Below are 13,081 nucleotides of genomic sequence, written 5' to 3'. Positions count from 1 at the left end.
GGAGGGGGACCTTGCGGGCTCTGCAGGATTTCAGTCCATGACGGCGTATTGTGTTACCAATGGTTTGTTTGGTGACTGTAGTCCTAACTGCCTTGAGATCATTCACAAGCTCCTTCTGTGTAGTTCTGACCTGATCCCTCACTTTTCTCATGATTATCCTTACCCCATGAGGGGAAATCTTGCATGCAGCTCCAGACTGAGGGTGATTGATGGCTATTTTTGTATTTCTTGCTGAAAGCAGTAATATGTTGCATATTCTTAAAATAGTCTTATTGCTGTTCTTTATATCTGTAGTGTGAGCTTATTTAATGAGATTTGGTAGTTTTTCTATTGTGCTGCTTACTGTTCTTGCTGGAGTGTAAACAGTATTGTAGTGCAAGAATGTCCCTGTTTCTCCTTTGGCTCATTTACACCACAGACTGCGTTCGGTATGTAGTTTTGTATGCATATTATTTACAAGCACTTGTAATGTATTTGCAGTGCATTTTTGTTGCATTTGCAGTGTGCGGGCTTTTATTTATTTATTTATTTTTTAATTAAATTGAGTTGCATTTACATGTGTTCACAGTTTACAAGTCTGTTTCTAGATGCTGCATCTTCCAGCTACCAGGAGGCCACCACTGTGTAGAGCAAGCCAAAGGCCTCTGGAAAGCCCAGAGGAGTGCTCTGGTTGTTTAATTTCACATTGTGGGCCTTGGTGGGCTGTTTCCAAGTAGTATTCCCACTCCGTGTAGACTGCAGACAAGCATGCAGTTTGCTGTACTTCGGAGTGCATTTTATGGATTACTCCTTTTTTTAAATAAACCCATCTTGTTACAGTGCAGCAGATCTGAATGACCTTAATTGATAATTGCATTTTGAGACCTGGATTTTACAAATGACAAGCTTACACTTCACCCATTGCTCAGAGTTGAGAGAGGAGGACTGACTTGAACTTGACAAATACGTGTTTTGTGCACAACTAGTTTTTTTTTTTTTTTGTCTTATTAAATAAGTCTGCTCTTGCATACCTTAAGGCATAGTCCATCTTTTACACAAAAAAGAAAAAGTGCCATGAATAGGGGGTGTATTCACCCATCAATAAGCATTTCCCCGACTCGCCATAATTGAGGTGTGGATTCTAAACCAAAAAGCTTATAAGATAATGTTAGCAGCTGACAAGAGCAGACCTGCCAAAAAAGATGGTATATTACGAATCCTATGCAGAGTAAATATCCACTATTAATAGTGGATGCAAATATTTCATTGAGATCAATTAGATCATGAAAAGGTAGACATTGGAATCATAGTGAACACATTGCCAATCATGAAAATAAAATCAATAAATAAAAACAAAAAAGCGTTCTGCATTTTCACTTAGCTGCATCTATGGCAGAAAAGGCCAAACTGAATATTGGGCAAATACTTCATCTGTATTTGGTATAGGAAGTCCATATGTTGAATCCACATATATGTATATCTTCAGTATTAAATTTTTCTTAATGTTTGTCCATCTTTAAGACATCAAACTTTTCCTTCAAATGCTCATTAAAATGTGGTGATGAAAAATGAATGATGAAAATCCTTCTTTGTAATTCATCATCATCATCACATAGATTGGTTAAGACAATTTCGTTGTGTATGGCCAATTCCAATCAGCCGATATTCCTTAAATAGGATACTTTCAGTGAATAACAGTAATAATAACTCTAAAAAAAATAAACATGTTAATGCATCAAAAAATCAATCATAATCATGGGCAGTTCCAAAAGAGGAAATAATTACCCTGATAGAAATCATGTTTGTTTCCACTGGTAAAGTATGGATCTATGTGGATCCTTAGTAAAGATGAGAGGTGTATATCCTCCTAGATGCCAAAAAAATTGTATGAACTGTGATGGGTATATCTTGATTGTGCAATGTTGCACTAGACATGTATGTAAATAGCCTTCTAATGGCTCCAAAAATTCCTCTATGTAAGAGCAAGGCTGTTCCTTTTTGAGAGGTTCTTAGGACAGATCGTCCTGTTTTCCATATGATAATGCTTATCGCAAGATAAAAAAAATCAGTATTCACCTATAAAAGGCCCAAACATTTCTCTATAAATAAGAGTACTGGAGTTCCTTAATGAGGTTCAGAACATATAAGTCCTGTGTTATTAAATAGCAAGATAAGACTAAGCTCTCTTCAAGGATTACTTACCACTGGTGGAAGTGGTATTGTGCCACTTAGAATTAAATTAACTCCCGGGAGTCATCCTATGTACTGGCGGTTTTCCGTCTTTCCTCGTGTTTGTCCAAGATGTTGGCGTGCCTCTTTCCCCTCATGGACATCGCAGAATGGAAGGACGCAGAACGTGATGTCACTACGTTGACTCCTTTCGTCCGCCAATCATCACAGACTTTGTCAGAACTGGGAGGGGACAGCTTTTCACATTCCTTTTATAGTGCATAATTTGCATACTTTCTTCATTTTGTCGCCCTCTTGTTTTGAAATATCATCACTACATTGTTAATCTAAGTTAAATTCTAAAACTTACGTGATTGGCATTTATCATTGAAGGCTGGCTATTTATCAAATTAAAATTCAGATAGTGTTATTAGCTGTTCGTTTACAGCAGACGACAATAATAGAATCATATATTTACTTTTTCTCATTTTCAAAAAATTATATCATTTGCAAAATATGATCCCAAAATCAGCCAAATAATCAAACAGGAATTTAAGGAATATTTTAAAATTTAATTTCGTATTTAATCCATGTGGTATTAAGGTCGCCAGCGTATAAATCCAAAATTTTTTTGTAAAAGATTTTATCAAAATCCCCTCTTCTAGAGGAAATATTCAGGAGACAAATACCCTTTACTTTTAAACCATCTGTTTTGCCTTGATGTACTTCCTTTTAAAATGTTGAGCTGGAGGATTTTTCATTTTTAATTTCCCGTATATGTTCACTAATATGTATTTTTAAAGATCTTTTTGTCTTTCCTATATAGATTTTTTTTTTTTTTTTTTTTTTTTTTTTGCATGGGCACTCTAGCATATAAATTACTTTGTTAGAGCAATTTATAAAGTTATTAATTTAAAGTTTAAGTTTTGGAATTATCTATGTAATGAAATTTATTAGCTTTGTGTACATAAGGACAGTTCTGACAGTGACCACACGGATACATACCTGAAGTCTTACCCATTTTGTTAACCAGTTTTCTTTTGAAATCTTTTTAAACTCTGATTGTAGTTCTTTTAGCTACCATTTGTGGTTTATCACCCACTATTTGTGCTATTCCTGGATTCATTGTTAATGCCAATGTGAATTTAGTACTTTAACTTCTTTCCATTGTTGCCCATATTTCGTTATGAACCTTACGGGTTTATTTTGTTTTTTATTATTAAATTTCTTATTGATGTTAGTAAGTAGTTCCTTTCTAGCTTTACATGAAGCCTTGTATTTTTTGCTTTTCTCAGGGTTCTATGTGCATAACCTCTTTATCTGAATATCTGATAAAGTAGTGCTGCTTTTATTTGAAATTGAGTTTCATCTGTACAATTTCTTCTTATCCTAAGGAATAGACCAACCGGTATACCTTGTTTCAATGTTTCAGGATGATGACTAGTTGCATGTAGGAGGGCATTGGCTGCTGTTTCTTTTCTAAATGTTTTAGTGGTCAATGTGTTCTCATGAATTGAGATGGCCAAATCCAAAAAGGAAATTTCCTTCTGATCAAAATATGTTAATTTGATAGTCCTATCTTTTAGATTTAAGCTAGTAAGAAATTATTGCAATTGTTCAACCTCTCCCTCCCAAATTATTATTTATAATACAGTGTTTATGTAGTGCCAAAAGGTTTGCTCAGCTCTGTACATTATAGTGGGGGACAGTACATGAGACAATACAGTAACAATACAATACACGAGGGGTTCGAGGGCCCTGCTCTTTCAAGCTTACAATCTAGGAGCATAAATATATCATCAATGTATCTGAGCCATTGGGTAACATGGCCCCTATACATTGGTGAAGTATACACTAAATCCACCTCCCATAATCCCAGATGAAGACAGGTGTAGGCTGGGGCCCATGGAGCTCCCATGGATGTCCCACAGGTTTGTTGATAAAATGTACCCAAAAATTGAAAACCATTGTGTAAGCATAAGTTCCAAAAGGTAAGAATCAATTCATTCTGAGCCCCCATTTCTGGGTAATATACTTCCAAAAAATAAGCTACTGCTCTAAGTCCCCATTTATGAGTAATAGAGGTATATAAGGATTCTACGTCTATGCCTACCAATAAAGCCCCTTCTGGTACTTCAACATTTTCTATTTTAAATAAAACATCTCTTGTGTCTTTAACATAGGATTGCAGACCAGTTACTAAATCCTTAACTAGATCATCTATAAATTTACCTACTGTTACCATTTACTGCTGATACTATGGGGCGACCAGGTAGTTTAAGTGGGTCTTTGTGTATTTTTGTAATCACATAAAAAGTGGGAATAATATATGTATCAATATTAAGCATATCATATTCCTGTTTAGTCAACAAATTAGCTTCATAAACCCAAACAATATTCCTATTAAGAATATTAACTATTTTGGGAAATGGATTTTCAAGTAACTTATGATATGTATTTAGATCATTTAATTGCCTTTTGATTTCTTGTTCATAATCTTCACTGTCCATAAGTGCAACATTTCCTCCTTTTGTCACTTTTAATCATTATATCTTTAGCACTACGCAATTTCATCCTTAAACTGTCTGGATTCTTTTTAATCAGTCAATTTTCCGTAAATCATTATGGACTAAGTCCAAGAAGAGGCTAAGCTATTTATTTTCACATATTAGGCATTCTTTTTGAGGGTAGTTTTAATCTAGTATTTTCCATTTGGTAGAAATTATTCCTTTTATTTCTTCCTTTGTCATCCCTTCTTCTAGAAGACTTAATAGGTCATTGATTGCTTGTTTTTCTGCCTCAGAATTTAGTCCATATTGATTAAACGTATTTTCAGTAATAAATGGAATCCTCAATATTTTCCTCAGAAATTGATTTAAATCTTTATATACCTCAAAAAGTTCCATTCTATAAGTAGGATAAGCCTTTATGTAATAGACCAATTAAATTGATTACATTTTGACAGATTAATTACCTTTTAAGATCTTCAGTATTTTCTTGAATAATTTAGTAAACAAACCTATTTCTTGTGACTCCTTGTTCGATTTCAAATTGGTTGCTTTGGGTGCATTTTGAGTAGTTCTTTCGTCTTTTTGCAGTTTCATATGTTTGTTCCTTGATTTTGGGGTCTCTGTATTTTCCATATTGGTTTTTTCCTTTTCTAAAAAACGTATTACTTTCCTAATATTATCATCATCATCCTCACTAATCGAGGATCCTAGTCTAATTTTACGTGATGGATATCGTTTTAGTTTAGATCCACTTCTTCCACGTGTATTGGATAAGTCAAAAATTTCATCCTTACCCCAATCTTCTATATCTTTTAAATTTGTTGTTTAGTAAATTTCAAATTTATTTGAATCTTTTCAATCTTTTTTTAATAAATCATTGTTTGTCAAATTCTGGGTTATCCTTAAGGGGATCAAGGGATTCAGTACTTATTTCAATTTGTTCTGAAAGTTCATTTAGTTGATTTGTTTTTTTTTTCTTCAACTATTAAATGCATAACCTCTATACCATGTTTAATATATTTTATCCTTCCATTTTTCCAAGAATCTGGATGTATGGAGATGTTCGGCTGGAATTACGCTTTCCCTTAATCCTTTAGGGATTATACCATTTTCAATATATGATTCTAATGATGTTCTATCCCATTTTCTATTTAAATATTTAATTAATTTTTTTGAATTTTATTTTTAATATCTATTATATTGTCATCTGCTGTCTGATTCATATCTTTTGAGAATGCTGTTCTTATTTCTGCATCCATATCGCCTATCTGATATGCCATCCTCAATGACCAATATGTGTTCGCCATGCGAATGCCTAAATTTTCCACAGAATTACTGTGAATAATACCTTTAGAAAAAATGGCTGAACAGGTAGAAAACCTTTTGAAATACAACTTGTACAAAAAAAGAGTGCCATGAACAGGGGTGTATTCACCTATCAATAAGCATTTCCCCAACTCACCATAATTGAGGTGTGGATTCTAAACCAAAAAGCTTATAAGATAATGTTAGCAGCTGACAAGAGCAGACCTGCCAAAAAAGACGGTATATTGTGAATCCTATGCAGAGTAAATATTCACTAACAGTGGATGCAAATATTTTGAGATCAATTAGATCATGAAAAGGTAGACATTTGAATCATGGTGAACACATTTTCAATTGTGAAAATAAAATCCATAAATAAAACAAAAGCGTTCTGCGTTTTCACTTCTGCATTTATGACAGAAAAGGCCAAACTGAATATTGAGAAAATACTTCTTTTGTATTTAGTATAGGAAGTTCATATGTTGAATCCAGATATAATGTATACCTTCATTATTAAATTTTCTTAATCTTTTGTCTTCTATCTTTAAGATATCAAACTTTTCCTTCAAATGTTCATCAACATGTGGTGATGAAAAATGAATGATGAAAGTCCTTCTTTTGAATTGGCCATACACAATGAAATTGTCTTAACCAATCTATGTGATGATGATGAGTTAAAAAGGATTTTCATCCATTTTTCATCACCACATTTTTATGAACGTTTGAAGGAAAAGTTTGATATCTTAAAGATAGACAAAGATTAAGAAAATTTAATACTGAAGATATACATATATGTGGATTCAACATATGGACTTCCTATACCAAATACAGAAGAAGTCTTTTGGCCTTTTCTGCAATAGATGCAGCTAAGTGAAAACACAACGCTTTTTTGTTTTATTTATTGATTTGATTTTCGTGATTGACAATGTGTTCACCATGATTCCAATGTCTACCTTTTTCATGATCTAATCGATCTCAAAATATTTGCATCCACTAATAATAGTGATTATTTACTCCGCATAGGATTCGTAATATACCGTCATTTTTGGCAGGTCTGTCAGCTGTTCTTGTCAGCTGCTAACATTATCCTATAGTCCATCTTTTGCTTAAGTGTAATAAATGCTCCCATATTTATGGGGGAAAAGGTGCATTTTTTTTAATTTTTGCATTAGAAAGCTTTGCAGCCATGACTAGAGCATTGTGGATGCAATGCACAGGCTCCTACAGACTTTCTCCAGCTGTAGCTCCTTTATGGAGGTATGGACCTACCATTTTGGAGAAGGAAGTAGTAGTAACTGGACTACAAGTGTCCGAAGCATCACTGCATTTGTTTCCATTGAGACCTAAATCCCTTAGCCATGGTGAGAGATCATGGGAATGGATGTAATGGCTCTGCAAGAGAAGCCAGGCTGAATTCAATTAAAAATACAGAAGGATGCAGAGATGAGCACCCCATGATTCAGGTAAGTGGAGGGGCTGGGGGAGATTTGACTGTTTCATGGTAAACCCTAAGTAAGGGTGTAGTTTGAAACATGGTCAGGTGCATTATGCATTTAACATTATGTGATGAACTTTAGTACCCTATATTTTCTATAGGAAACACTTTTAAAGCCCCTTATAGGTCATCAGAGGCTGTCTCATGCTGGGGCGTCCCAGCGTGTGCTTTTACATTTGTACGTGTGTATATGTAGGGATGGGGGTGGCCTCAAATTTTTTTTTTTCCACTTCTTGAGGGGATGTTATGTGCTTGGGTGTAAACTTTTTTTATTTTTTTCCCCCCATCACATAGGGGATAAAAGGTCCTCTGTCATGATTTTTAGTGACAGGTTCTCTTTATTGAGACATCCAAGGTCTAAAAGACCCTGGATGGTCTCCCCTGTGCCCCGCTGAATGTAATGCAGTGCACATCGCACTGCATTACGTTCTTTCCTGGCTTCTATGGCTGGGAAATCTGTCAACAGGGATCCAGAAGTGATATTCTAACGTCACTTGACAAGGTCAGGACAAGGAGGGGAGCGATTACTCAACCTCTCCCTCCCCAAATTATTATTAATTAGCGGTATACCAATTGCTGTAGTATCCGGGTATATATGATATAATTTATTTTTAATCTATCCTAATTGTCCCCCTTCCTCTTCCTCATCACATGACCAGACTAGGCTGAAAATAGGTAAGTATGAATAAGCGGCCATCATAGCGTGACAATTTGAGCTCACAAGCAAGTGGGACAGTTCTCATTCGTGGTATTCCTTGAATAGACCTGTTTCAGTAAATTGCTAAATAAGTGGATTTAGTTTTGCTTTATTTAGATTTTGTTTTCTTGTTTCATGTGAGATGCAATGTAAGTCCTCATGCACACTGGGCATTTTAAAAACGCTGGTAACGTTAGCTGTGTAAAGTCATGTTAAAAACATGAGTTTTTCAGTGTTTTTGTATTAGTGTTTATGGGCATTTTGCCGCCTTTTTATTTTTTTTTTTATTTTTTTTATTTTTTTTTCCCAGTCCAAAAACACGGGTTTGCCATGATTTACTGTGTTTTTCAAGGTTAGAGTGTTTTTCAAGCTAACAACTCCTCTAGAAACCCACTAGTCCTGTGTTTTTTTTGTTTGTTTGTTTTTTTTTTGGTTTTTTTTTTGTCTGTGTGCATGGACACATAGGATAACATGCTGGGAGGTTTACTAGTTGTAGAAAAAAAACATCAAAAGCCAAGAACAGCAGCTGTAAAGATGTCCAGTGTGCATGAGGACTTATAGGGAAGATGGGTCGAATCCTGCAAATACTTGTTGATTGCAGGTGCTCCAGCAGTGATTGATTCTTTGACAAAATGATAATTAAATGCAGTGTTGTAGACCGATTTCATTTCTGACATTGCCTGTAAAAGTCTAACTTGGCTCCACCCCCACCAATCTGGTTGGTGACATTTTCCTTCATTGTAAAGGAGGTAGGGGAGGCATGCAAGGCCAATCTCAGCGGTAACAGAAGAACTCAAGTTGTGTGTAACATCAGACACTTCAATTGCTGGATCTGGTGACCATTAGGACCTAAGGCTTTCACTGAGAGTAATTTCTGCCTATGCATTTTCATTATATTCTCTGTTTGAATTGCCGGTGATTGTGACAGGTTGATTTAGAGCTGAAGTTGAATCTGCTTATATGTCTTCCATGGTTCCTCCTAACACATTTTGGAGAGTTCTTTAAAAACTAGCCATCTCTTTAAGATGAAATAATCGAATGTTATCCTAGCTTGCAGTCATGCTCATAACAGGCGTACAATTCAGTACATTAGAAGGATGCTATTGCAGCTTGATTTGTGTGAATCAGTGTAGTCACAGTGCTGCTGTTAGCATTGGAAGGTATGTGAGGATTGATGTGAAGGTGCTATGGGTAGATTTACATGTGCTAATGGAATTGTCTTTCCTTTAAAATGTGTCTATGAAATACATACATGCATAAAATGTCCACTTCTGTAAAAATGCCTTCTTGAAGGGTTAGTTCACTTTTTACTAAAAAGCTGCCTGTGCAGAGAAGGGGCTCCTGTACATAAAGACAAACTGTGCAGCTCTGACTAAAGTTGAATAATGCTCTTGATAGAGGTGTAGGCCATTTATGTACTTCTGAAGCCTGACTGGAATACTCCTAGGATGTTGCTAGATGAGGCCTAGTTGTTACCGCTCACCTCACAGAAGGGAGCTCTTTCTCTGATAAAAAAAACCCTTGCCTTGCTCTCTCTCCCCTGATCCAGGAGCTCAGAGTTGAGATCTCACTCCTGTGATGGAGGAGGTGAGCAGTAATGGCTAGGCCTCATTAAAGCTGGCTATACATTATAGAAATGTCTTGTACAATTTTCATTTAGATTTACAATAATCCAAATATGGGTTCAAACCTAAACCATACTTTCAATTGTATCCAATCAGGCAGGCCCTTACACTACATAAGTTGAAGGTAAAGGAAATTGTAAGAAAATTGTATAATGTATGGCCAGCCTTAGCAATGTCCTAGGGCGATTTCTGTCAGGCTTCAGGAAGTACATAAAATGGCCTACCTCCTATAGCAAGTGTATTATTCAACTTTTGTTGGACCTGTTTTTATCTATAGGTGCCCCTTATCGGCATAGACCGTTTTTGGTAAGGGTGATCTGACCCATTAACTGGCAATCTATACTTTACTGATCCAGTTTTAAAATACAGAATGTTTACTCTAACCAATCACAATTCATTGGCCTGACTCCTGCAAATAGACTCCTGGATCAGGGAGCGTTTTGGGTGCTGTCATGGGACAAGATCAGTGTTCAAATAGAGCCACTGATTGGCTGACTGTCTCTGCTTGTCATCCTTTGACAGCACCCATGTGAGCTCTTTCTCAGGGGCGGAGGCTGCAAGGAATGGGGATTTCCCTGCTCTAAATATCTTGTTCTACTTTACAATCAGATTTTTAAAACATTTCCTACTTAAATTTTAGGTAAAAGATAGCAAATACTTGCCTTGGTTCTTCTGTCTGATGAATAAGAGACCAAGAAGATAATTTTCGCATGTATCTTATCATGATAGTGTTTGTGTTTTCATACCTTCTTGCCATTTTTGAATCCTTCATCATATGATATCTGGTGATGGCATGTAAGCTGTTAATTTGTAAGAATGTAATTCAGCAGTGCAGTGTAATGTTAAAAATAGATTATTATCTGCATGGTATTGCAATTAGGGGATAATCAGGGTTTGCATAAGCTTGAAAAATAGAAAGGGTTGTACACATTAATTTTTTGTCTTTCTAAAATGGCTTGCCATCATGTCGAACCCAAAATTATCATTTTTATGTTGGGGGGGGGGGGGGATACAGATTTCTCTCCATGCTGGGCTCTGCATATGTATGTTTATCTGTAGGAAAACTTGATATCACTGAACAGAACAGACAAACAGGTGCTGGGGCAGGCTCCCAGGGAAATGCTTGGAAGTGTTTCAACCACAGGATTTGTGGCAGACTAGGGGTTGTTCACATGGGAATGTACATTCATGATTTAGGCTCCATGCACTCTGATCTTAAAAAACAAACGCCAGTTCCCTTGGCAGGAAAAAAAACGCCAATATCGACTATTTTTGTACATAGGTTAGTAGAGTGTTTTTTTTTTTTTTTTTTTTTTCCTGCCAGAAAGCTCCAATCAAAAATGCAAACCAGAAAGGGTGTTTTTTTTTTTTTTTTTTTTTTTTTTTCCTGTCTCTAAACATTGAGCTTAAAATATGCCTTTTAATTGTCCTAATGTGCGTGGACACATAGGAAAAAAACTAAGCTGCATCTACAGGCAAAACTCCTGTAGAAGCAATGATTTTTAAGTCGGTGTGCATGGACCCTTACACAGTTACTGTGTGGCTCATTGACGATATGGTGCTGTGCAGTGCAACTGTCAGCTTTTGTGTGTTTGGGGGTAGTTTGGTGTGGTGTTTTTATTTAATTTATTTTTTTTAACAAGCTGGTGTTGGTACTTAAAATAAAATCAACAAAGTGTGGCACTAAATACTCTGGAAGAGTATTACCCAAAAAAGAAACCTAAATATCTTGTGCTTCTGTGCTTTCACCCCTTATAACCCCAAAAACCTATAAATATAAAGAGATTGTAAAACATCAAGCAATGCCAATACAGTCTTTGTGAGAAATCCATTTAAAAATTGTCTCTTTGCAATAAATTTCTGTGGTTCTCCCATCTACCACTCCTTTGCACCACAGTGCTTCTCATCCACCAGATGTACTCTCACCTAACGTTTGACCCACATGTCAGGTCGTAGGAGTTTGTACATACACTGCTCAAAAAAATTAAAGGGACACTTTGAAAACACATCAGATCTCAATGGAGAAAAATAGCATGCTGGACATCTATACTGGTATGGACTGGGTAATATGTTAGAAACGTAAGAATGCCTCATTGATGGAAATGAAAATTAACCCACAGAGGACTGAATTCAAAGACACCCCGAAAATCAAAGTAAAAACATGATGCAGCAGGCTAGTCCATTTTGCTGAAATTTAATTGCAGCAACTCAAAATGGTAGTTTGTATGGCCCCCATGTGCTTTTATGCATGCCTGACAATGTCAGGGCATGCTCCTAATGAGATGACAGATGGTGTCCTGGGGTATTTTCTCCCAGATCTGGACCAGGGCATCACTGAGCTCCTGGACAGTCTGAGGTGCAACCTGGCGGTGTCTGATGGACCGAAACATGATCTCAGAGGTGTTCTATTGGATTTAGGCCAGGTGAGTGTGGGGGCCATTCAATGGTTTCAATGCCTTCATCCTCTAGGAACTGCTTGCATACTCTCGCCACATGAGGCCAGGCATTGTTGTGCACCAGGAGGAACCCAGGACTCGCTACACCAGCAATAGGGTCTGACAATGGGTCCAAGGATTTCATCCCAATACCTAATGGCAGTCAGGGTGCCATTGTCTAGCCTGTAGAGTTTTGTGCATCCCTCCATGATATGCGTCCCCAAACCATCACTGACCACCACCAAAATGGTCATGCTGAACGATGATACAGGCAGCATAACATTCTTCACAACTTCTCCAGACCCTTTTGCGTCTGTCACATGTGCTCAGGGTGAACCTGCGCTCATCTGTGAAAAGCACAGGGCTCTAGTGGTGGACCTGCCAATTCTGGTGTTAAATGGAAAATGCCAATGGAGCTCTGTGGTGCTGGGAAGGGAGCACAAGGCCCACTAGAGGAAGTCTGGCCCCCAGGCCACCCTCAATAAGTCTGTTTCTGATTGTTTTGTCAGGCACATTCACACCAGTGGCCTGCAGGAGGTAATTTTGTAGGGCTCTGGCAGTGTTCCTCCTTGCACAAAGGAACAGATACCGGTCCTGCTGATGGGTTAAGGACCACCTTCGACCCTGTCCAGCTCCTAGAGTAACTGCCTGTCTCCTGGAATCTCCTCCATGCTCTTGAGACTGTACTGGGAGACACAGCAAACCTTCTGGCAATGGACACGTATTTATGTGCCATTCTGGAGAAGTTGGACTGCCTGTGCAACCACTGTAGGGTCCAGGTATCGCCTTATGCTACCAGTAGTGACACTGACTCTAGCCAAATGCAAAACTTGTGAAAAACAGAAAAGATGAGTAGGGGAAAAAAG

At 37.0% G+C, this 13,081-nt stretch overlaps 1 protein-coding gene across 1 annotated transcript in view; it reads left to right on the top strand.

The window, feature by feature from the left end:
- The window catches only part of KMT2D (lysine methyltransferase 2D), a 261,049-nt gene that overhangs the window by 18,313 nt on the left and 229,655 nt on the right, over positions 1-13,081 (top strand). The window lies entirely within an intron of this gene.

This window comes from Staurois parvus, unplaced genomic scaffold, assembly GCF_062004578.1.
Source record: "Staurois parvus isolate SC_StPar_1 unplaced genomic scaffold, SC_StPar_1.0 ptg000017l, whole genome shotgun sequence".
In the NCBI taxonomy this organism is placed as follows: Eukaryota; Metazoa; Chordata; class Amphibia; order Anura; family Ranidae; genus Staurois; species Staurois parvus.
This window is presented reverse-complemented; position numbering and strand designations above follow the sequence as displayed.